At 49.5% G+C, this 24,259-nt stretch overlaps 1 protein-coding gene and 1 non-coding gene across 2 annotated transcripts in view; one reads left to right on the forward strand and one right to left on the reverse strand.

Annotated features, from left to right (window-relative positions):
• Positions 1-24,259, forward strand: part of NAV2 (neuron navigator 2) — a 741,507-nt gene that overhangs the window by 219,559 nt on the left and 497,689 nt on the right. The gene's annotated exons all lie outside the window — the stretch shown is intronic.
• LOC125147294 (small nucleolar RNA SNORA1) lies at positions 14,218-14,352 on the reverse strand. The gene has a single exon (XR_007145122.1). It is a non-coding gene; the product is annotated as a small nucleolar RNA SNORA1 (small nucleolar RNA).

The following is a 24,259-nucleotide window of genomic DNA, read 5'->3' on the forward strand; positions in this document are numbered from 1 at the left end:
GTCCAGTGAGAAGCAAGTCAAGCCCCATCAGCCCCCCTCCTGCCAGAATGCCGACCAGACCTGCTGGTCCCCCATTTGAGGTGCTCCAGGCTTGGCCCCCACCTGGCTCCTCCCTCTTCCTCCCTGTGCACGCCCTCCTGCCTAGCTCCATGCCTTTGCCTCCCCTGCCTTCTGTCCCCACATGGGAAGGTCTGCTGACTGTCCCAGGATCTGCCTCCTAGAGAAAGACTTTACAGACACTCCCTGGGGGAACCTTTTCTCCTGTAGCCTCCTCATTTCTCTTATGGTCTTTAAGGCATTGGCCATAGTGTCAATTGAGCTGGGGAGACTGAGTTCCACTGGAGTGTGAGCGCCTTGAGGGCAGGGCTCCCAGGTGTTCGTCTCTGCCTTTCCGGGGCCTCGCACATCATGCATTCAGCAAATGTTAATTCATCCAGCCAATGTCCTCTCTGTCCCAGGCTCCACGAGAGGCAAAGGGAGAATAGCTCTGGGTGAAGCATGCTTCTTGCTCTTAGCTTGCTCCTGGCTTAGGACAGGGGACAGGCCATGAAGAGACATTGTGACACGGAGGGCTGAGCGGATCAGGGTGCATGCTCTCGTAAGGGGTGCCCAGGAAGGTTTCTCAGAGAAAGTGATAGCCATGACTCGTAGACTGAGGACAGTGAGGTCAGGGGGTAGGATGGCTGGCCCCGGATCTCCCGTGTAGCGCATGGCAGAGTGAGCTCTCAAATCGGGGCCCACATCAGTGCCAGAGTGGGTTCCCTGCCTACCACACCCCCCCAAGTTAGCACACTCCTCTCTGATCCTGCCCCACAGGGTAAGAAGGAAAAGTGTCAGACCCACTTGCTCAAAGCCTTGCCACATTCTGCTGCAAAATCTTCTGTTTCCAAGCCACTTCAGACTTGTGATGACTCACCAGGTCCTTGGAGTCGCAGAGACTGTCAGCAAAATCTGAGGCCAGTGAACAGATTTCCCACCGCAGGGTATTGTGGGACAGCTTGCTTCCTACTGGCGGTTGTTTCTTTTTTTTCCCCCCCCCGTTTCAAAATAATGCATACTAATTGTAGAAAATTTGGGGAGAAAATGCAAATCGCCCGTAATTTCACGACCCAGAAATAACCATTGTTAACGTTTCAGCGTACTGAGATAGTTACTTTGGGATTTTATTTAGAAGTCGCTACAATATATAATTACTGCTTATTAATATATGCAAATATATGAATATAATTACCTTGTATGTATTTAGCTTATTGTAAAGATTTGCACCCTCTACTGCCTGGAAACCTCAAAGATGGAGAGCGTGAAAGAAGTAGCTCTGGGACGCCTGGGTGGCTCAGTCAGTTAAGCGTCCAACTTCGACTCAGGTCACGATCTCGCGGTCCGTGGGTTCGAGCCCCGCATCGGGCTCTGTGCTGACAGCTCAGAGCCTGGAGCCTGTTTCAGATTCTTTGTCTCCCTCTTTCTCTGACCCTCCCCTATTCATGTTCTCCCTCTGTCTCAAAAATAAATAAATGTTAAAAAAAAATTGGGGGGCGCCTGGGTGGCTCAGTAGGTTAAGCATCTGACTTCGGCTCGGGTCACGATCTCGAGGTCCGTGAGTCTGAACCCTGCGTCGGGCTCTGTGCTGACAGCTCAGAGCCTGGAGTCTGCTTCAGATTCTGTGTCTCCCTCTCTCTCTGACCCTCCCCCATTCATGCTCTGTCTCTCTCTGTCTCAAAAATAAATAAACATTTAAAAAAATAAAAAAAAAAACCTCAAAAAAAATTTTTTTAAATAAATAAAAAATTTAAAAAAAGAATTAGCTCTTATTGCTGACCTACTACGTGCCCTGCTGCAACTCACAGTCTTTGTACTGACAATGCGAGAGTCGCCCTTCTGTGATAAAGCAGACATTCTCTTATTTATCCTGATGGCGACCCATCAGATGGCTGTTGTTCTTATTTCCACTTGACAGATTAAAAAAACAAAACCAAAAACAAAATAAAGGAGGCAAGACCAGTAATCCCTTAGCCAAGAGCACAGAGCTGGGATGCAGTGGGCCTGGGAGCGAGCTCCTGGTCCATCCTGCTTTCAAAGTGCATGTTCATTCTCCCTGTCGTGAAGTCCCACATCCTTATCAGAGGCCTCGGAGAGAATGCACGCATGCTGCCCTTAGAGATGGCCAAGCGGAGGTGACTAATGGCCAACGGCTGGATGTCACCATCATTTCTTTATCCAGACCTCTGGCAGACCAAACCCGGGGCCAGCCTCTGGGGGACTCACAGGGAAATAAGCTTCTCCCAGTATTCTGAGGTTGCTGAGAGACCTCAGCCTTCAGAGGAGGGAAAGGGTCACAGAGATCAGCTAAGAGCTGTGGCAGTCACTGCACTTGAAAGAAGAAACAGGGTCTGAGGTTGTAGATTCCCCGGGAGACACCTCTGCTGGCCGCCAGCCAGAAGGCCTCCCAAAATAGATCTCCTGTCATGATGACAGCAGCCCAAGGCCTGACCCTAAGCCTGTAGGGCCCAGAAGCTGCCTCATAGCAGCCACCTCCCACACACCAGTCGATACTCCAGACATGAAGGTATTGATCTGCAGGGTGTTGCAGCCCGGATTCTGCAGGTTGAGATGGGATAAGAGGTGTCAATGGCGTCCCAGGGAGTAACACCTTAGAAAGAAGAGGGCAGAAAGCGTGCTTGTGCAGGAGAAGCCTGGATAGTGATGCAGACAGGACAGAGCCTCTGCCAGCCCAGGAGAGAGCAAGCGCCCAAGCAGAGATTGCCACCAGAGGGGTCTCACATTGGACAAAAGTGGCTGGGGCCTTGCTACGCTGCCTTGCTCAGTCACTGAGGAAAGCACGCCCAAAGGCACATCACACGCCCTGCAGCTGGGCATCCGCTCGTTTTTGGCAGGAGGACTCGAGCCACGCATCTCTGTGTCTAACCACCGCAGGGTCTGGAAGGCTCCTGTCGGCTTCATCAGTGAATTCACCCCGCATGGAAGAGCAATGTGGGAAGCCAAATAGGATCCGAAGGGTACCGGGTGGGCATGGAATCAGACCATAGGAATTGTAAAATCGAAATCCTTAACGGCACCAGGCTAAGGTAATCCGACAAGGTGACAAGCTGACCTGCTCTTACGTTAGGCTTTTATTGCCCCTTGTATTAATTTGCGAGGGCGGCCATCACCAAGTATCAGACTGAATAGCTTACACAACAAAAATTTATTCTATCTCTGTTCCGGAGTCTGGAAGTCAGAGGAAGGTGCTGGCGCCCTTGGTTTTCTGAGTCCTCTGTCCTTGGTGTGCACACAGCTGTTCTCTCACTCCCTCTTCACATGGTGCCCCGATGTCTCCCTGTGTGTTCTGATTTCCTCTTCTTACAAGCACATCATTCAGGTTGGTGAATTTCTAGGGGACATAATTCAGCCCATAACAACTCCTAGCCCCTCTTTACATGGACAGAGTCTGCCTAATGTAACTGACCCGGACACAAGTCTTGCCTGGATGAGTCCATCCTGCCTCTATAGGGCGGGGATGGTTGACAGGGGATAAACTTGTAAAGAGATACCCGGCCATGAAGGCCCTTGGATGTCAGAATAACGAAGTTGTATTTTCTTCTGAAAGCCAAGGGGAGCTCTTGGTGGGGCAGTGGCATGATCAGATGCATATTTTTGGAACATCACTTTGCCCATCACTTGGAGCATGGATTGAAGGAGGCAGGACAGGAAGGAGGAAGGTTCATAGTGAAGAGAGGATTGTACTAGTCCAGAGAAGAGATGATGAGGCCTGAACTGGGGTGGCTGCCCTGGGAATGAAGAAGAAAGAATGACTTTCAGAACTTTTTAAGATACATCCTTCCACAGTATCGTGGCAAGGGCTGAGGGAGGCAGCATTCAGATGGCCAGTACACTCATTGAACAACAGAACCTAGTCATGTGAGTCATCTTTTTAACATCAAAATACTTCCTCCGGGTGAAATCTTAAATGGGAGATACGCATATAAACAGCTTATATAGAGAGGTTATATTTTGTTTGGGCAAAAGTCATGATAGGGATCCCAAACCTCTGCCCACTGGATGACCATTGTCTCCTAATGGGTTCTAGAGACCCTGTTCCCATCCTTAGAGTTCCTCTTCCTCCAATTCTTCCTCCATTTGGGGGCAGACATTTAGCTGGCACACATTGGTACAACCACATCTCAACCAGTTGGTGACATCCACTGCCCTGAGCCCTCTATGTGCCTCCCTGCTCAATAGCCTCCAAATATCTAGCCCCTGCCACAGTTCTTAGACCTCCCAACAGTCCGGCAGCCAGTGGGGCAGGTCCAGGCACACAGAGGGGCTCTTGGACCCAATTCTCCAGCACTATGGCCAGCATCTGTTGACTGGTTGGACCCTTGCCGTGGCAATTATTAAATCTGTTGAATATCACTAGTCCTTATATCTTGCACACCAGCCATTTCCAACTGTGGACGTTGTTCTCAGAAATACCATGGTATTTGTTCCTTCTCATGGGAATGCTTTCTTCTCCTTTCTGCCTGGCCGGCTCCCGCACATCCTGCAAGACTTAGCACATATCACCTCCTGAGACCTTCCGTGCTGCTCCCAAGGCAGTGTGCATGGTTCTCTTTTAAACTTAATTCTCTTGTGGTCCTTTTTGTGCCCCAATGACATGTATCTGTTCACCTCTGTCTTTTTGTTTAATTGTGTATGTGTGTGCGTGTGTGTGTGTGAGAGAGAGACAGAGAGAGAGAGAGAGAGAGAGAGAGAGCCATGTGCACACACGTGCATGAACACATAGGGGACAGGCAGAGAGAGAGAGAGAGAGAGAGAGAGAGAGAGAGAGAGAGAGAATCTTAAGCAGGCTCCACACCCAGTGCAGAGTCCAACATGAGGGCTTGATCCCATGACCCTGGAAACATGACCTGAGCCAAAATCAAGAGTTTGACGCTTAGAGGACTGAGCCACCCAGGCACCTCCTACTTGTCTTCTCTACCCAGTTTTCTTTTTCAAAAGGGTAGACCGAGCCTTTCTATTATTCTTTCTCCAGAATGCAATGCATAGTAGGTACGTAGAGTTGGAAGGACTGTCTGTGGCCCTGACAAGGTGCCGTGGGGCTCTTCGATTCAGCTGTTTCCGGGCGAGAGTGCTGGTTCTGTATTTCAGAAGAGCGTTCTCCCTTCCCTGCTGTGTCCCCCAAGGAACCGAAATACCCGACAGCAGGATTTTATCTTCCTCATCAGAGTAGGCCGGGTTCCCAGGACAGCGCCTGGTACACAGAATGTCCTCAGTCCATGTTCGTAAAAGCCCAAATGATCCGAATAATGCCGCTTTGGTAGTTAGAATGCAGGGATTATCACCACAGCCCCATGACATGACTCTAACACTGTGTTTATTTGTCACATAAGGAAACTGCGGCTCAGAGAAGTTAAGCGGTTTGTCCACGGTCACCGTGTTAGTGATGGAACTCCAAAAGCCAAGTTCTTGGTTAGCCTCTACCCTGCACTCTCCCCGCTTCCCCTGTAGGGCTGCATTTCAGATCCCCATCCTCTGACATCTGTCCTACGTGAAGGAACTTGCCAGCTCACCCCCTTTCCTTGCCTTGAGGCCAGGTGACACAGCACAGGATTGGGACCCCTGAGTACGAGCGCAGACTGGGCATCCAGGTGGCCGTCCCGGTTTCTGGGCTCTGTCCCAGCTACTTCTGGGTTCCCCGGACTATCACCGTCAGCCCTTCTTCCTCCTCTGTGTCCTTCACCGCCGATCTTTTTCACAGCTCTGCTTCCCCTCCCGTCAACAGATCTCTCAACAAATGTTTTCCATCACTGCTGGCTATTTTTATCCCTTTATCAGAGTTATTTCCTTTGGTAAATAGCTCCCTGGCACAGGGTGGCCAGCCTCACTCAGGTGCCAGCAAGCACATGCAGGCAGGAGGTGTGGGGCCGGTGGGCATCTGGGAGAGGGAGGGACGAGCGACAGGGGCCGGGCCCGGCGCTGGGGGACTGTGTTCGGTGCTGATGGCAGTGGCAGCAAGAGGCTCATTCATCCACCACCCCCCCCATTTCAATTTGTTAAAACCATTCTCTGAGAAGGCAGCGTGTGCCGAGGGGCCTCGGAAGCAGACAATCAGTGACAGGCGCCCAAAATAGCCTCGGAATCAGCAGCGTTTTGTTTTGCTCCAGGCTTTTCATGCCTGCGAGGGGAGGAAAGAAAGGATCCAGAGCATTTTCTGCGTCCAAACACACATCTTTTTTACAATAAGACAAATGACTCGTATTCCTGCTATTAAACCCAGCAGCGTCCCCTCCCCACCAGCCACCCCTTCTCTGAAGACCTCGCCAACAAACATTTCCTTTTGTGGCTGCAAGAGGAGAGAATAGCAGCTCACGCGGGTTCCGGCGCAAGGAGCCTCTGCCTCCCCGGGCTCGCCTTTTACAAGCGGGGATTTTAATAAATTAGCGCCAGGGCGCGTGCCGCTCGCTGCAGCTGCCGTGACAGCTCTCCAGGAGGGGCTGCGAGAGCCAGGCCCTGCTGGAGAGGACCGAGCCAGCGGTTTGCTGGTGGGAGCCCCTCGGCCCCAGTCCCAGCTGACACCAGCCCCGCAGTGGCCCCTCTCCGGCCGCGGCCCCTCGCAGCGCTTACGGGACCGGCCTCAGCTTCTGGAGGAGACTCCCTGGGGGCCGGGGAGGCCACGTGCATCAGGAGGAGTCCCAAGGGGGACGGCACGACCCCTGGACTCCAGTCTTCCCCCTGTGCTGACTCCCCGAGCGGCCTTGTCCAAGCCGCCACTCGCCGTGAGACCGGTTCCTGGGGAGTCAACTCTCAGAGCAGGCTGCTCCCTCTCCTTTAGAGCGCTTGCCCCGTGGGAACTTAGCTCTTACTTGTGGGGCAGTTTGGCCACTTCGATCACGGGCCTGCATACTTTTTAGGCCCATGGGCCGAATCTGGCCATACGCGTTTATGTTGTCTGGTCTGTGGCCCCTTTCACAAGACAGTGGCAGAGCTGAGCAGTTGTCCTGCAGAGATGGGATGGGCCCTAAAACCTAAAATATTTACTCTTCGGCTTTTGACGGGAGAAGTTTGCCACCCCCTGGTCTAGCTGGTGAGTCCCACAGAAGGTTTAGAGACACTTCTCAAGATTACTCAGCCAGGCCTGAAAGGAAATATGAATGCGGAAGTCTCAGTGCCCCAGACTGTCAGGGATGTTCTCAATTAAATGTGCACAAGTTGAGTTGGGATTTGCTAGAACAGGAATCCCTCCCAAGCTAGGACATTGCCTGGCAAATACTGGGGGCCTTCTCCAGCCCTGGTTCCCCTCACTGGTCACAACTGAGCTCCGACTGGTAATGGACGACATGTTCTATCCTAGCCTCCATCTGAAGGTCCTTCCTACATGGCTTACATGGCTGGAGAGAGTAAGGGTCCTGGGATCACGAGTGGGAACAGGATGTAGAGTTTGAAGTACTTGGGAATCACTAGTTCAGAGCTGGGTGTTACTACTCATCGAGCCACATAACCTTGAGCGTGTCGTAGACCTCTCTGAGCCTCACTATCTGAAAGGCGGAAGGAAAACTAGAGCCTTCCTTGCAGGGTAGTAATAAAGATTAAATGCAATAATGTGTGCTGTGTATTCAGCGCAGGACCTGGTGATCCAGAAGAGTAAATAGTAAGCATTTAGTTGTTGTTCTCCTGCGGAGCTGGTTTAGGTTTATTCCAGCTTTTCCTGAGTTTCCCAGGACTGGTGGCTATGGGTGTCTCTAGGCCCCTCGTGGACTTCACCTTGGGAGTGAAAGGCTCTGACAAGTCCTCTGTTTTGTCTCACTGAAGTGGAAAGTTCTATAAAACCCAGAGGCACCACATGCCAAACCAGCCTGCTACGCTCCTGGCATGGGGACCAAGTAGTGACTTTGAAAATGTGTGTTTTCCTGGATAAAACCTCTAATTGGACAATTGTAGGTCTTCTGGCTTTATGTAGACTTTATGACTTTGAAAGCTCTTAAGCTGGGGCGAGAGAAAATTTATGAATGGGATTTCTTTATTTCTGTAACACTCTGACTCATGCTGTTGATCCAGTTGGGGGGCTGGGCTTCCGTTACTTGCTAATTTCTCTTTGCCAGGTGGTCCTTGCTCTGCCTCAGTGAGCCACAGCCAGTGGGTACTGAGCCCCAGAAGGGGGTCGAAAGGGGCTAAAAAATTGTTCTGGACCCAGATTGATTTACCAGGCAGAGAAATAGAGTGCTTGGGAATTTCTCAGGGAAGCTCTATAGTTTTTCTCTTAAATTTTGAAAGCTTGTTTTCACCGGACTGTTTCAGTTCCTCTCATAGGAAACTCTCACCGTCTACATGAAAGGCACTGGTCTTAGAGAAAGGGCCGATTTCTGGCTGAGGGACGTTTCCTCTGGGCGCCCTCATCCAAGAGCTCGTTTGAAGGTAGGCAATGCAGCTACCAAGATGTGTCTCGGTCAGCGTACTGACTTTACTTAAAAACCGTGACTTACTTAAAAACCGTGAGACTGACTTTACTTAAAAACCGTGTTGGTTAGGGTAATGTACATTTCTAAAACAAACAGATTCCAAAATGGATAAAGGCTCAAACACAATAGAAATTTGTTTCTCATTTGCATAGTCATCCAAGGCTGATATTTCTGGTAACAGTGGGTGGCTTTCATCCACCCAGTGACTCAGGAACCCTGGCTCCTTCTACCTTATGGCTTCATCATCCTCTCTAGAGCCTTGAAGTAACGTGCATCTAGCCAATGGAGTTGAAAAAGGGCGCAGGGAAGGCTCACCTTCTTCATATAAGCCTTGGCCCAGAAGTGAGTGTTACCATGCCTTGCATTCCATTGGTGAAGTACACGGCTATACCTAAATGCCCGTGGGGCTGGGGACTGCAGTCGTTTGATGGGAGACCACTTCACATGGACAGCTGTGTGCAAAGGAAGGGGGCACATGAATTTTAGTAGGCAATCAGCAGTATTTGCTATAGAAAGAGAAAAGTATCAAAAGAGAAAAGGCCAGCGAAGATTAAATACACAGAGGGTGCCATTGGGTCTAGCACCTGGCCAATAATAAGGACCATAACTATCCTTGTCTGTGAATCCCCATCCCTTAGAGCAGTGCCAAGCATACAGTAGGTGCTGAGTAAATGTCCGTGAAAGAAATAAGTGGAACAGAAATGAGAAAGTGAAAGAAATAAGAAATAAGTGGCCCAGAGTCCAAGGGTTGGCCCAATATTTCCCCAAAAGGGATCCAGACGCTTATAGTTACTTATTCAATTTACAAGTTGCTTTTATTGAAGGCAGTAAAAATCATATAAATTTGGGACTATCCCGGACAATCTAGTGTATAGGTGTTGTACCCAAGGTTTCACAGGATTTCTGATTAGAAGATCCCTTCGAGGACATCTAGGCCCATAACTGCAAATGTGTCCCAACTCACAAGCTAATGCAGTGACCGCCTGGCATTGGAGTCTGCAGGAAAATGTGCTGTGATTGACTAGTGATGTGTACCACAGGCAAGGGGAAGGACAATATGGTAAGCTAAGTTTTTGACAAATCCTATCAAGCCCGAGATCCCCCATAATTTATATATAGGGGCGAGGCTCAGAGAGGAGAGTGGTGGGCAGCTGCCTTTGGAGACTCGTTGGAAGGCCTGGATGAGGAGGTGATTAGAGCCAGGAACTAAGTAGATGATGACAGAGATCAGAAGAAGGCATGATGGAAAATTCTCTTGGAAATCCAAGGGAGCCAGGGGCTACAAGACTGGTCTATCGTGACTACTTCCGAAAGAGAAAAGTGGAGGCAGAGCACCGTTTCGACTCTTTGACTGACATGCTTTCTACTGAGCTTGGTCAGCCTTAGAGGGGTGGTGGTCCAAATCGTATCTCCCCAAAATTCATATGTTGAAGTCCTACTGCCCGGCACCTTACAATGTGACTGTATTCTGAGAGAGGGTCTTTGAAGACGTCATAAAGTTAAAGCGAGGTCATTGGAGCAGACTCCAGTCTAATGTGACTAGTGTCCTTACAAGGAGAGGAGATTAGGACACGGATACATGAACAGAGGGAAGCCCACGTGAAGACACAGGGAGGAGATGGCCATCTACAAGCCAGGGAGAGAGGCTTCAGAAGAAACCTACTCTGCTGACACCTTGGTCTTCGGTTGCCAGCCTCCAAAATTGTGAGAAGATAAGCTTCTGCTGTTCAAGCCACCAAGTCTGTGGGACTCTGTTATGGCAGCCCTAGCAAAGGAAAAGAAGGGGAAAATGAAGTCTGCTGTCCTTGCCTGCGTTTCTGTCTAGGGCATGTGCCATAAGGCAGACCCATGAGGTCACTGGGCAGTGAGCAGATGGCTTGAGGCCTTCCTGGGCCTCTAGGACTCCCTGGAGTTTAGAATCCAGCAGGCATCTCATGGTGACCTGGACACAAAGGGCACCATCCAGTCCATGAGCACCACAACCCATCACCAACTGGTCCCTCCTCTGTCCCTCCCCGTGCTGCCGGCTGGGGGTCCAGAGCCACAAGGGTCATGGCTCCCAACCCTGGGTGAGCTCGGTCTGGAGCGAAGAAGAGTAGTGTGTTTCCTGGATCCTAAGACGACATTGATGACAAAATACGTTACCAATTCAGCAACGGTGTTTCAGGAGGCAAGAAATACTCCCAAATTAATGAGAAGCACGGGTTGGCGGAACTATCCCGATTTTAGTAGAGTAAAAATGGGACCACCTGCACGGCTTTGAATCAAGAAAGTGGAGTCGATCAATGGCTAGAGTACCAGGTGCTTTGTGCTGTTATGGGGAGGATGGTGGGGAGGGTGTGATTGTTCCTGCCTTGGCGGGAGGTCAGGGCCCTAGAGAGGGGACATCTGAGGAGCAGTGTGCCAGGCCGACAAGTCAGGAAGGGTATTCTCAGCAGAGGGAACAGCACCGGCAAAGGGCCAGGGCGTATGCATATCTGCAACCGTGTACACAGAGGGAGAGACTGAAGTGAGGGTGTTCAGACAGAAGCCTGTGAAGTGCTAGAATGCCATGTCCAAAGCCCACTTCCGCTAGAGCAGAGGGTGAGCAATGAGGCCTCAGGCCAGGAGGGAGCGAGCCCCAGCCCCATTCAGAACAGCATTGCAGCCAAACCCGCCCTGGTGGCTCCTCTCCGTCAGCGGCTCCCAGAGCGGAAGCACAGGTGCGTGGCAACCAAGAGATGGTCTGTGTAAAGCCACTTGCGAGCTGGTTCTAGAAGGCACACTGAGGATGAGGGAGAGAGGGAAGGAGCACGTCGGGAGGAAGACGCTCTGAGAGGAAATTGCTCTGCCCCTGCTGAGCACCCTGGGGGGTGTGGGGCAAGTCCCTGCTGCCCTCTGGGCTCCCCCTTCCTCGGGACCTGGTAGTGGAAAACAGTGCGGGTGCAGGAGCCAGCTGCGTGGGTTCAAAGCCAGGCTCTCTTGCTTATGATCTTGCTTAGATCGTATTGTTAGATCAGATTGCTTAGATCAGTTGGCGAATTACATAACCTCTGGGTCTAAGTCTTCTCCTATGTGGAATGGGATAATAATGGTACCTGTTCTTTAGAGTTGCTCTGGGGATTGCATGAGATAATACATACAAAGCACATTCAACGGCGCCTGGCACGCGTGAAACTCCCCAAATCAGCTATTGTGAAAAGTGGCAGTGATGATGATTGGTTGTGTAGGACTAGTTTAGTGGGTTTTAAATCTTAAACCATGGAACCTTTCTTCCAACGTATTTGGAACATCAACGTGCAGAAAAGGTTACATTGAGCTTTTTTTTTTTTTTTAATGTTTATTTATTTTGAGAGAGAGAGAGCAAGCGAGCCAGCACAAGGCAGGGAGGGGCAGAGAGAAGGAGAGGTGGAATCCCAAGCAGGCTCCGCACCATCATGGCAAAGCCCGATGCAGGGCTCAAAGTCCCAAACCGTGAGATTATGACCTGATCCGAGATAAGAATCAGGCGCTTAACCAACTGTGCCACCTAGGCGCCCCAAGCTCTTTTCGTCGAGGCAGGAGACCCTGAGCCCAGGCCCTCAGCACCCCTTTCCCCAGAGCTGTCTCCCAGCCCAGCGGGGGCACCTCTGCAGAAGCCTTAGGCTGCAGAAAACCAAGATTGAAAGCAGCTGTCCCAGAGGATCTTTGAGGTCCCCCTCAGCTGCTCCTTTTTATCTATTTCTTCCTTCTGTAGCTTGAGTATACATCTGGAAAAACTATCTATACAGCTCAAAATCATGTTCCAAAAGCATTAGCTGAGCCAGGCCCCGGGAATAGCCCAGTGAGGGCAAAGCAAACTGGACACGCGAGCAACAATCCTGACTGCAAAGACCCACAGACAACTAAATACCAACCCCACATTTTTTTAAGCCCATAAATTTTTATTTAAGAAAGTTTACATGTTATGATTCATTCCGCTGTCCCTCAGAGTCACTTTAGTTCCTGCAAAGTCTGAGTCAACTTATCTTTAAGATAGACCTTTTTGGGGTGCCTGGGTGGCTCAGTCGGTTAAGCATCCGACTTCGGCTCAGGTCATGATCTCGCAGTTCATGGGTGTAAGCCCCACGTCCGGCTCTCTCCTGACAGCTCGGAACCTGGAGCCTGCTTCAGATTCTGTGTCTCCCTCTCTCTCCACCCCTCCCCTGCTCACACTCTGTGTGTGTCTCTCTCTCTAAAAATACATAAACATTAATTTTTTTTAAAAGATAGGCCTTTTTAAAAGATCTCATGTCTCTTGAGTAGACACTTCTCCAAAGAAGACATCCAGATTGCCAACTGACCCATGAAAAAATGCTCAACATCGCTCATCATCAGGGAAATTCAAATCAAAACCATGATGAGATACCACCTTATACCCGTCAGAATGGCTAACATGAACAACTCAGGCAACAACAGATGTTGGCGAGGATGAGGAGGAAGAGGATCTCTTTTGCATTGTTGGTGGCAATGCAAGCTGGTGCAGCCACTCTGGAAAACAGGATGGAGGTTCCTCAGAAAACTAAAAACAGAACTACCCTATGACCCAGCAATTGCACTACTAGTATTTATCCAAGGGATACAGGTGTGTTGTTTTGAAGGGACACATGCACCCCCATGGTTATAGCAGCACTATCGACAATAGCCAAAGTATGGAAAGAGCCCAAATGTCCATCGATGGATGAATGGATAAAGAAGATGTGGTATATATACACAATGGAGTATTACTCGGCAATCAAAAAGAATGAAACCTTGCCATTTGCAACTACATGGAAGGAACTAGAGGGAATTATGCTAAGTGAAATTAGTCAGTCAGAGAAAGACAAATATCATATGACTTCCCTCATATGAGGACTTTAAGACACAGAATAGATGAACATAAGAGAAGGGAAGCAAAAATAATATAAAAACAGGGAGGGGTACTAAACATAAGAGACTCTTGAATATGGAGAACAAACTGAGGGTTACTGGAGGGGTTGTGGGAGGGGGAGATGGGCTAAATGGGTAAAAGGGCACTAAGGAATCGACTCCTGAAATCATTGTTGCACTATATAGTAACTAATTTGGATGTAAATTAAAAAAATAAAATTAAAAACAGAAAAAAAAAGTAGAAGAAAAAAAGATCTCATGTCTCTACAAGCTGAAATGCAGAAAGTACATTGCTCTTTTGGCTAGTGATCTAAAATGTATTATTCCTTAAAATAAATAAATAAATAAAATGTATTATTCCTTGGGGCACCTGGGTGGCTCAATTGGTTGAGCATCCAGCTCTTAATTTCAGCTCAGGTCATGGTCTCATGGTCATGAGATCAATGAGCCCCGCATCGGGTTTGGTGCTGACAGCACGGAACCTGCTTGAGATTCTTTCTCTCCCTCTCCCTCTGCCCCCACTCTCTGGCACAGGCACAGTCTTTCTCACTGTCACTCAAAATGAGTCAATATTTTTTAAAACATATTGTTCCAGGGGCACCTGGGTGGCTCAGTCGGTTAAACGTCTGACTTCAGCTCAGGTCATGATCTCACCGTTTGTGAGTTAGAGCCCCGTGTCGAGCTCTGTGCTGACAGCTCAGAGCCTGGAGCCTGCTTCGGATTCTGTGTCTCCCTCTCTCTCTCTCTCTCTCTCTCTCTCTCTCTCTCTGCGCCCCTCCCCTGCTTGCACCCTCTCTGTGTCTCAAAGATAAATAAACATTAAAAAAAGTATTATGTCTTAATACGTTTCTAAGATGGAGGTCGTGTTGCTTTCAATTTCCCTCGTGATCTTAGCAAAAAAAATTGCAGGTCTCGCTGTCACGGTTGCAAGACATTTACTGAGATGGAAGCATGATCTGTGTCTCAGGTTAGCCCCATTAAGAATTTCTGGACACCAGGACCGACGGTGCCCATTCTCATGGGAAGTGAGGCTTCACCTCCTCAGTTTTTAAGACAAGTTATGTCGATGTGACTGTCTCCGCTGGCCACGGTCGGCCCTGCCGTTGCCCTGAGTGTGGTGCACCGGGGTTGACTCTTCCCCGCTAAGGGGCTGTGTCTTGTTCCTTCACCTCCAATCCCTGAGCACAGGGTCTGCGTGTAGCAGGTGCCCAATAAGTCAACACTGGGTCCATCAGATGGAGTTGAATCTGGACACCTCTATGAGCTCGACTCCAACCTGGGTTCAGCGATGACCCAGATAGCCTTGGATTCTGACCACACAGAAGTTATTGTCAGGGAAGGAAGATAAATAAGTACAAGTGTGATAGAGTTCCTAACTCACTGTTGAGACTTAAAACTCCAAAGCCCAAGATAACTGTTGTGGGGCCCTAGGACGCACAAGAGACAGAGGTTGCTAGGTGGGACCTTTGCTGTGGGCAACAGAGGTTGCTTCAGGATCTGCTAGGTCTGGGCCTTGGAACGACCCTGGAAAACTTTATCTTGAGGTCCTTAAATGGACCTCAAGGACCTCCCCGCTTCCTGGGAGCCCAGAACCCACTGTGCAGCTCAGCCTGACTGTTTCAGCATAAACAGAAGGCTGGCCCCTTGTTGTGTACTCTGTTTTAACTACACGTGCACTTCCCACATTGCCTTTCAACTCGCCGGGCCTTTGCAGGTTACAGTGAAGGAGCCCAGTCCCCAGCCTGTCATCCAGAGCCCATCTTCACTGACTGCTCTCTGCTTTTCCTTCATCTGCTGTCGCTACCCTGGGTCGTTGCTGTTCTCCAAGCACTCCCGCCACTTAACCGTCAGGTTCTTTCTGTCTGAAATGCCTTTTCCTGTACCGCTATTCCCTTCCACGCCTACTTAACCCTATTCCTCTTTCTTTTAATGTTTTTTTTTTTTTTTTTTGAGTGAGAGAGAGAGAGGGCATGAGTGGGGCAGGAGCAAAGAGAGAGAGGGAGACACAGAATCCAAAGCAGGCTCCAGTCTCTGAGCTGTCAGCACAGAGCCCGGCGCAGGGCTTGAACTCACAAACTGCAAGATCATGATCTGAGCTGCAGTCGGACGGTTAACCAACTGAGCCATCCAGGTGCCTCTCCTACTCATCTTTCAAAACAATCCCAAATGCCACCTTCTCCAGGAAGCCTTCCTAGGTCTCCTCAGTTGAAATTTTATGGTCTATCTCCTGTCCTCCCACAGAACTTAGGTTCTGCTTGGGTTTGAGTTATATCTCTTACTTTGGTCACTATGTTATAAGCTTGACTAGAGCAAAGATTTTTACCTTAGTGGTCTTTGTACCCACATATGTATGGGAAGTCTATGGACTTGGGCTTCGATTTCTCAGTCTTTCTGGGTATGTGAGCTTAGGCAAGTTATCTAATGTACCTTAGTCTTAGCATTCCTGTCCAAAAAATGGTAAAAAAAAAAAACAAAAAAACCCCAAAAAAAACCAACAACAAAAAACAAAAAACAAAAAACCCTTCCTCATAAGCTTGTGAGCATTAAATGAAATGACTTCTATGGTGTAATAATGAAAATGACATAATCATGAGAGCTAATATTGATTAAGTACTCACTTAGGCACTGATCTAAACTCTTTACCGTTCGTTTAAAACATGGATTTGCAGGGGCGCCTGGGTGGCGCAGTCGGTTAAGCGTCCGACTTCAGCCAGGTGATGATCTCGAGGTCCGTGAGTTCGAGCCCCGCGTCGGGCTCTGGGCTGATGGCTCGGAGCCTGGAGCCTGCTTCCAATTCTGTGTCTCCCTCTCTCTCTGCCCCTCCCCCGTTCATGCTCTGTCTCTCTCTGTCCCAAAGATAAATAAAAAACGTGGAAAAAAAAATTAAAAAAAAAAACATGGATTTGCAGAAGCTGCAAAATAGTACAAAGAATTCCCTCACACCCTCCACCTGGTTTTCTCCAGTGGTTACATCTTACATAATTGTAGTACAGTATAAAAACTAGGAAACTGACATCCTTATGATGGCGTGTGAGTGTGGTTATACGTTGTTTTATCACTTGTGTAGATTTGTGGAACCACCACCGCAATGACGATGCAGATCTATTCTGTCTCGGCAAGGATCTCCCTTGTGCTACCCCTTTATAGGAATACCCAGCCTTCTCCCTTCTTCCATCCCTAACTTCTGGCAACCATTCGTATGTTCTCCATCTGCAGAATTTTGTCGCTGCAACAGTGTTATCTACACGGAATGACATAGTACGTGACCTTGTAAAACTGGATTTTTTTTCACTCAGCGTAATCTATCCAAGTTGTTCTGTGTACCAATAAATAGTTCATCGCTTTGTTGTTGCTGAGTAATATCCCAGGGTGTGGATGTACCATAGTTTAACCATTAAAGGACTTCTGGGTTGTTTCTAGCTTGGGCTATTCCAGATAAGGCTGGGTGTATAGATTTTATTTGAACGTAAGTCTTCATTTCTCTGGGATGAATGCCCAGGAGTACAGTTGTTAGGTTATATGACAAGGATATGTTTAGTTTTTTAAGAGTCACCTGTTTCCCAGAGTGGCTGTACCATTTTACATTTCCTCCAGCAATGTATGAGTGACTCACTTTTTTCACATCTTTCCCAGCATTTGGTGTTATCACTATTTTTTATTTTAGCTGTTCTAATACGTGTATGGTGGCATCTCATCAGGGACTTAGCTTTCATTTTCCCAATAGCTAGTGATGTTGCATATCTTTTCAGGTGCTTATTTTCCACCTATATATCCTCTTTGGTAAAATGGCTTTTCCTGTCATTTGCTCGTTTTCTAATTGAATTGCTTGGTTTTTTTAGTGCGGAGTTTGGGGAGCCCTTCTATATGCTAGATATGAGTCCTTCGTTACCTATGGGGTTTGCACCATTTGCTTGTGTAATCCTCATAACATTCCCATGAAGAGGACACGAAGATTGTTTCGATTTACTAGATGAGGCAGTCGAGGCACTGAGCGGTTATCCTGACGCCCAGCACACAGCAGACGTTTAGTGAATAATCACAGGGAGCTTTACACAGATGGAGCTCAGACTAAGGCGCACACAACTCATGGTGCTTTCGTGGAAATGGTGGGGCAGCTGGAGATAAGATAAGAAGATGCAGGTTGAAGCCGCAAATAGGGGACTTAATACCTGGCCGCAGGCCCATTTGACAGGCTGAGAAGTTGAGGTACAACAATTAAAATCGACTTCCGTCTGTCCAGAAGTCCCAGTAAGCCTGCTAAGACTGTTCCTTCTTTCCATCGACATCCTATCCCTCTCCTAAATTGCAAGTTTAATGCACAGCCGGCCAGTGTCCACATCAGGGTCTTGTTTCTAAGGGAGGGGATTTCTCCCATGCCTGCCCTTTCCAGGGTGCTGGGAGGCCGCCTGCTGTCATGGGAGGCACAGGGCCGGGAGTCAGAGTGCCTGGGGCTGGTCCCAGCCTGCCGGTGACTAGTGGGGAAACTGAGTGCTTTACTTTCCTGAACTTTCCATCTGCACATCTGTCAAATGGGAGAAACAACAGGCACTAACTGGCAGGGCTCTCCCCTTTCTATGGGTTTCTGTGTAAGCTTTCTTTTTTTTTTTTTTATATATATATATGAAATTTATTGACTCTGTGTAAGCTTTCTATGTAACCTTGACCAAACAGCTTAAGATTTCTAAGCCTCGGTTTCCTTATCTGGAAAATGGGGACAATCACAGTTCCTACCTCAGAACATCTGGGCAAAGATTATATGAGACGATGCATATCAAATATTTACACAGATCCTATCTCAAGAGGAATATGCTTCATACAAACTAATATTTATTGAGCACTGACTTTGTGCCAGATCTGCTTGTCTTAAGTTGGTCTCATCCAAAATAAGATTAGGCACCAGAAAAGGGTGTAGATGCAGGAAGTTTATTTGGGAGGGGATCCCAGGAAGCAGAGTGAGAGAGGGGCAAGGAGACGAGGAAGGGAGTGCTTCCATGGGCCACGGGGGTTCAGCCCCACTGGGCACCCTCTGAGAGACTGGGGGGGGGGGATACTCAGTCTTTTAATTTTTTTTAATGTTTATTTTAGAGAGAGAGAGAGAGAGACAGCGTGAGTGGGGGAGGGGCAGAGAGAGAGAGAAGGAGACACAGGATCTGAAACAGGCTCCAGGCTCTGAGCTGTCAGCACAGAGCCCGACGCGGGGCTCAAACTCGGGAATGGCGAGATCATGACCTGAGCCAAAGTTGGACGTGGAACCGACCGAGCCACCCGGGTACCCCTGGGGGGGATATTCAGAATCCCTGCACTGAGGAGTCCTCATTGGCTGAGAGCTGCTCCTGGGGTATTAATTCCACCACACTGACACTTGCCTTGGGCTCGCGCTAAGTGTATCCCACAGCCAGAGAGCACCCTCAGGAGAGTGACTCAGGATGCTGTTGGCACATGCTGGGAAACTGGACTACCTCCAAGGGGACATGGGTGGTGCTGGTGGCCTCTGCTCCACTGCTTCAACCACTTAAAATGTTAATCCATTCAGGGCCTACAACAATTCTATGAAATGGGCACGATCTCTATCCCCATTACAACCCAGCTCCCAAACACGCTAAAGAAACGCAACCTTCCACAAGGCAATGCTAATCCTTGCTCTGAGCAGTGAGTGCACTCTAAGATTTTCTGGTCTTCTTGTTTGTTTGTTTGTTTGTTTAATCATGTTATTTTTAAAATGCTATTTGTCGGGGCACCTGGATGGCTCACTCGGTTCCGTGTCGGACTCCTGACGTCGGCCCAGGTCAGGATGTCACAGGTTCGTGAGTTCGAGCCCCGCCTCTGGCTCCGCACTCAGCCTGCTTGGGATCCTCCCTCTCTCTCTATCCCTCACCTGTTCACACTCTGTCTCCCTCAAAATAAATAAACTTAAAACAGTCTTTTAAAATAATAAGGAGGAAAACATTTTTTAAAAATTTAAAAACTGCTATTTATTACCCACTAAACTGGTTTCATAATCCAGTAATGGGCTGCAATCCACGGTTTTGGAAAAAGCCGGTGCCCTAACATTCTGTTTACTAGGACAATGTTGATGGCAGTGATGATGTCATAGGCTGGCATCAGGCCCGGTGCCCAGAAGGTGCCCAGAGAATGTTGGTTTCCTTACTTGCCTTCCTGGCAAACCAGAGCCTGCGAGCAGCTGCCTTCCAGGCTTGCAGACAGAGGCTTGGGCTGGCCCCAGCGTGTCTCCTGCTCTGACCCAGACTTGCCTCGGTGGGGTCTGCACAGCCCCCTCCCTGGAGATGGGCACCATCTTGGGCTGTGACCTTCAAGACACCAGCTCCCCAGAAGCCAGCCCCTCCTTGGGAGGCGAGGTTATGCCCTGTCCCCACGATGCTGTCACTTCCTTCCCCTGAGTCTTTCTGAGTGGAGATTGTTCCCCTAATCAGGATGGAGACGCAGCTCATTACAAGCTGGTGAGGCAACGGCTCTGTGCTCCCGGCCCGAGACAGGCTGTCTGGGAGCTTGGCCAGCTTCCCGCTGCCCTGAACACCAGGGCAGTGGCCTCAGAGCTGAGCCAGCCCTCTGGGTTTGTTTGCCCCCTTCCCAAGGGACAGAGGCAGACAGACACTCTACTGAGACCTCCATGGCTTCCACTACTGCACAAACTCTGCCATGCTCCGATGATGAGTTTGCTGCTTCTGAGAGCATCCAAACAGCTCTTGTAATAACAGCTGGCACTTACTGGACATTTGTCGTGCGCCGAGCACTGTGCCGAATGCTTTATATGCAGCATGCTGTGTAGTCATTATCACAAACCCGCTAGATAGGCATGATTATCCCCACTTTGCGGATGTAGAAACTAAGGCATGGAATGTTTTGGTAACTCGACAAGCTCTCCAGTCGACTAGAAGGGGGCCACATCCAGCTGTCCCCACTGACGCTGCACCTGCCTCATATCGCCATGTTGCCTGTGAGAATGCGACCCAACGTTTCCCCGTCCTTCTGGGTTCCAACCTTGGCTTCCCTCTCTGTAGCGGCCAGATGAGTTCCCACAGGTGACATCACCTCTCTGAGCCCGGTACCCTCATCTCTAAAGCAGTTCCTCATGGCACATCCTTCCTAAGGTTGCTAGGAGGAATAAATGAAATCGTATGTACACATGCATCTCTTGGCCCTCGAGACAAGTTAGAGGTGCTCAGTGCATCTATTTATAAAAGAGCCAACTCAGCTCTTTTCCCACTGACTTGACAATAGCCTGCGGCCCTTTCCCAAAGGCATGATGTCACCATCCCCAGGGGGACGGCAGCCCATCTAGAAACCTCCATGTGCTCCTCAGCTTCTCCCGTTCGGGCCTTGCCTTGCTCCGCTGCCTGGCTGTACTGACTTCCCCGGCAGAAACCTCCAGAATGACTAAGATCTCTTGGAGGACTGTGCAGAAGCCGTTCGTTTTCTCTCACAACAGACCCCTCCGCCCGGGGAACCAGGGGGCTGGACTGGTGGCTGCAGAGCCTGGTGCTGAAATCCTCGTTAGCTGTGGTTTAATTACTGCCTGCAATATAGGTTTTTAATAACCGTGAGTCCCAATTAGTTGCTCGTTACTTCAGAAATAATTACCGATAGTGGCCCTCTGTCTTTGTTGTAATTCCCGCTTCATTCTCAAGCTGCAGGAATCTGAGTGAAAAACTTGGGGGTTCCGGGGGTGCGCGAGGAATGTTTGCACAGAACCGTCGGTGTGGCTAGGGTGCATGCACCTGTCTGAAAGGGCTATCCCTGACCCCTGAAGACACCTCTGGAGTCAGGGAAAAGCCCGGGGCCTTTATTGTGAGCAAAGGATGGAGGTGGGGTTCTGCTGTCGAGGGCAAGTGGGTCTGAGACATGCCGCCCTCCTCGCAGAGAGACCACAGAGCTGCCGGCTTCCGGTTGTGAACCGTGCCTGTGCCCTGCCCCTCCGCGGCCCCGGGGGACCGGCCTCCGGTCACTAACCACAGCAGCGACAGGCACAGCCAGATGGCAGAGCTGCTTTCCAGGGCACACAGGGGCTGTGCCCGTTCCTTTGCGGGGATAGAGCCCCGGTCTCAGCCACGCTTCTGGTCTGCCATCTATCCGGGCCTTTCTACCACACCGAGGTGAACTTGGGAATGCCGGGGGGACCTCAGAGCTCTCACTGCACCTGTGGCACGCACAGCCATCAGGCATCCGTGCTCCCTCACAGCTGTGCACAGGTAAGGCCATCGCGGCTTTGTTCTAGGCACGACGGTCTCCTGGCTTCCGGGAATCCTTCTTTGGTCTGACCCGCTTTCATGCTGCTTTGCCTTTTCAACTTTTGGTCTGTTGCACTTGTGAGAACGTTGTAGTGCCGGGGAGCTATTGTCTACTGAAGCCGTGTGGTAACTACAGGTAACGCATCGGGTACTCAGGATACGCCAGCTCCTTTTCCAGGTGCGTTAGACATACTGACTCATTCAATCCTCGCAGACAACTCTCTGAAGTGGGTACGTTTGTTATCATCAGCTCCGATTTGCAGATGGGGAAACTAAAGCACACAGAAAGGTCAAGCATTTGCCCAAGGTCACCCAGCACATCAGTGGCATAGCTGGGGGATCCCTTCACAGGAGGTTTGGCTCCATAGCCAAGCTTTTGCCCAGTAGGTCATCCTTCCTCTTACTGGAAGAGCCTGAACCCCTGGAACTGGGGGCATTGCAATGCAAATACCCCCCACCCCCCATATTTTCTTTAGTCAGTTCTGAATAATACATTCAGATATACTCTATAAATATTAATATGAATAATATATAATATATTCTTTCATGGCCAGGGTTTTTTTTTTCTTTTTTAAAAAATTCTTGTGTTGCTTTTTCACTCCGACTGCGTTCCCTGAAAGCTTCTCCCCATGTGGACCTTCCAGGGCACTTCCAGCCAGATGACCTCCATTTCCAGTGTTTCTACAGCTTTATTCGTCACAAATAAAATGGGCAGGGAACCTTTGGGACCCAGCCCCGGGACTGTGACTTCAGTGGCCCTCATTCTGAGGTGACACGGTCCCCCTTCCCCATCATTCTGGCCAGCTCTCAGCCCTTTTCAATGTGTCCTGTCCCCGTTCCCTCATGACTGTCTTGTCAGGGGAAGAAGCCACGTTGCTGAGCCAGTGATTTTCTTCTTTCCATCGTGTTCTTTGGTCTCCTTCCTCCTGAGCATGCTTTTCAATGAAATTGCAAACCGTTTGTCTGGAGGAACCTGCTGAAAATTCATCCTGTCTCTTGCTTTTTCTTCTTGCCTCCCGTTCATTGAATCGTTGAGCCCACATCGCAGTGCTGTCTTACGGACAGAAGCTGGGCTCTTCTGTGTTTGGAAGTTCGTTTGGAAAACGGTGTCCAAGAGGCCGAAATGCTCCACTTCATCCCCGACACAAAGGGGCCATTTGAAGGTGCAAAGGGCCCGGGATTAAGTAAGTAAGCAAACAAGCATGGCCTTTGAGTAGAGGAGTATGGACGGGTGGGGAGAAAAGAAAATGGCCTCATGAAACCGTACCTCAGTTTATTTAGACCAGAGGGGCTCATTTGTGCGCGTTCTACACTCATGTCCCAGGGCTTCAAGGAATGCCCCTGTATGCTACTCCGTAGGCACCGGGGGTCTTGCCAGAATCCCTTGATGGCCAGCCTTTTTGAAGTGTCGAGTGAAATGTGGGCTGAGGGGCTGTTCTGCTTGAGAATCGGTGTGAGGGGAACCTGGTCCAGGTGCCCTTACTGGGAGTTTCCCCTTCTGTCTGAGGACTTATCTATGCCTCTCCTCTCTCTAGCTCTTCCCCTGAAAAATCGCAAGCCTCAACAGGTGATATCTCTTCTTTTCCTCTCTCTCCAAACTGATCCGCGTCATGTCTTAGCTTCGTCCTCCAAACAGACCCCAAGGGAGGGATGGCCATGCAAGTCGTTGATTTGGGAAGTGATCTCATGGGCTATTTATTCACTGATTCACATGCCTCAGGATGCTCCTGGGGTGTGAGCACCCCAGCGCTACCGGCCTGCCCTCTTCGATGGTCCAGCATCCCCCTCAGAGAGAGAGCGCGCGCCTCCATGCAGAGGGGCACTGTTACCATTGTGAGTGACCGCTAGGCTAGGCCAACAGCGATGCCTGGATGTCAACAGCATCTGCTACAGCAGCCAGATGGTCTAACACCACCACGAGTGTAGAACAAAACAATAACCATGGCCAGTATTTACCTCTAACCGCTAACCAGCTATGTGTATATTAACCTTACCAGCCCCCCAAAGCCTCGGAGATAGGACTGCTGTCATGGATTCTGGAACCGGAATAAGTAGGTTCAAATGTCATCTTTTCGGCTGAGCGGTTGGTTGTGTGACTCAGGCAAGTTACCTAGCCTCTTTAAGCCTCAGTTTCCACACCTGCAGAATGGGGATAACTATAGTACTTATTTCAGAGGGTTGTGTTGATGCTCAAAATCGCTGACACATATAAAAGCACTTGCAGCAGGGGCGCCTGGGTGGCTCAGTCTGTTAAGCGTCGGACTTCAGCTCAGGCCATGATCTCGCGGTCCGTGAGTTCGAGCCCCGCGTCGGTCTCTGTGCTGGCAGCTCAGAGCCTGGGGCCTGCTTCGGATTCTGTGTCTCCGCCTCTCTCTGCTCCTCCCTGGCACGCGCTGTGTCTCTGTCTCTCAAAAATGAATAAACGTCTTAAAAAGTTAAAAAAATAAATAAAGGCACTTCCAACAGTAGCTGGCATACGTTAAGTGTTCAATAAACCCTATCCATTGGTGTCATTCTACAGACAAGGACCTTGAAGCTCAAGGAGGTTATTATGAGCTGAAGGTTGTGTAGCCATCAAATGGTGGATTCAAGGCCTTAACTCGGGCCTTCTGCAGCAACAATCACCACTTGCCTACTCTGCCACATGACCTTGTAATCATTTATGTGTGAGGAAGCACTTTATAAACTGTAAAG

The sequence above is a fragment of the Prionailurus viverrinus genome, chromosome D1, assembly GCF_022837055.1.
Source record: "Prionailurus viverrinus isolate Anna chromosome D1, UM_Priviv_1.0, whole genome shotgun sequence".
In the NCBI taxonomy this organism is placed as follows: Eukaryota; Metazoa; Chordata; class Mammalia; order Carnivora; family Felidae; genus Prionailurus; species Prionailurus viverrinus.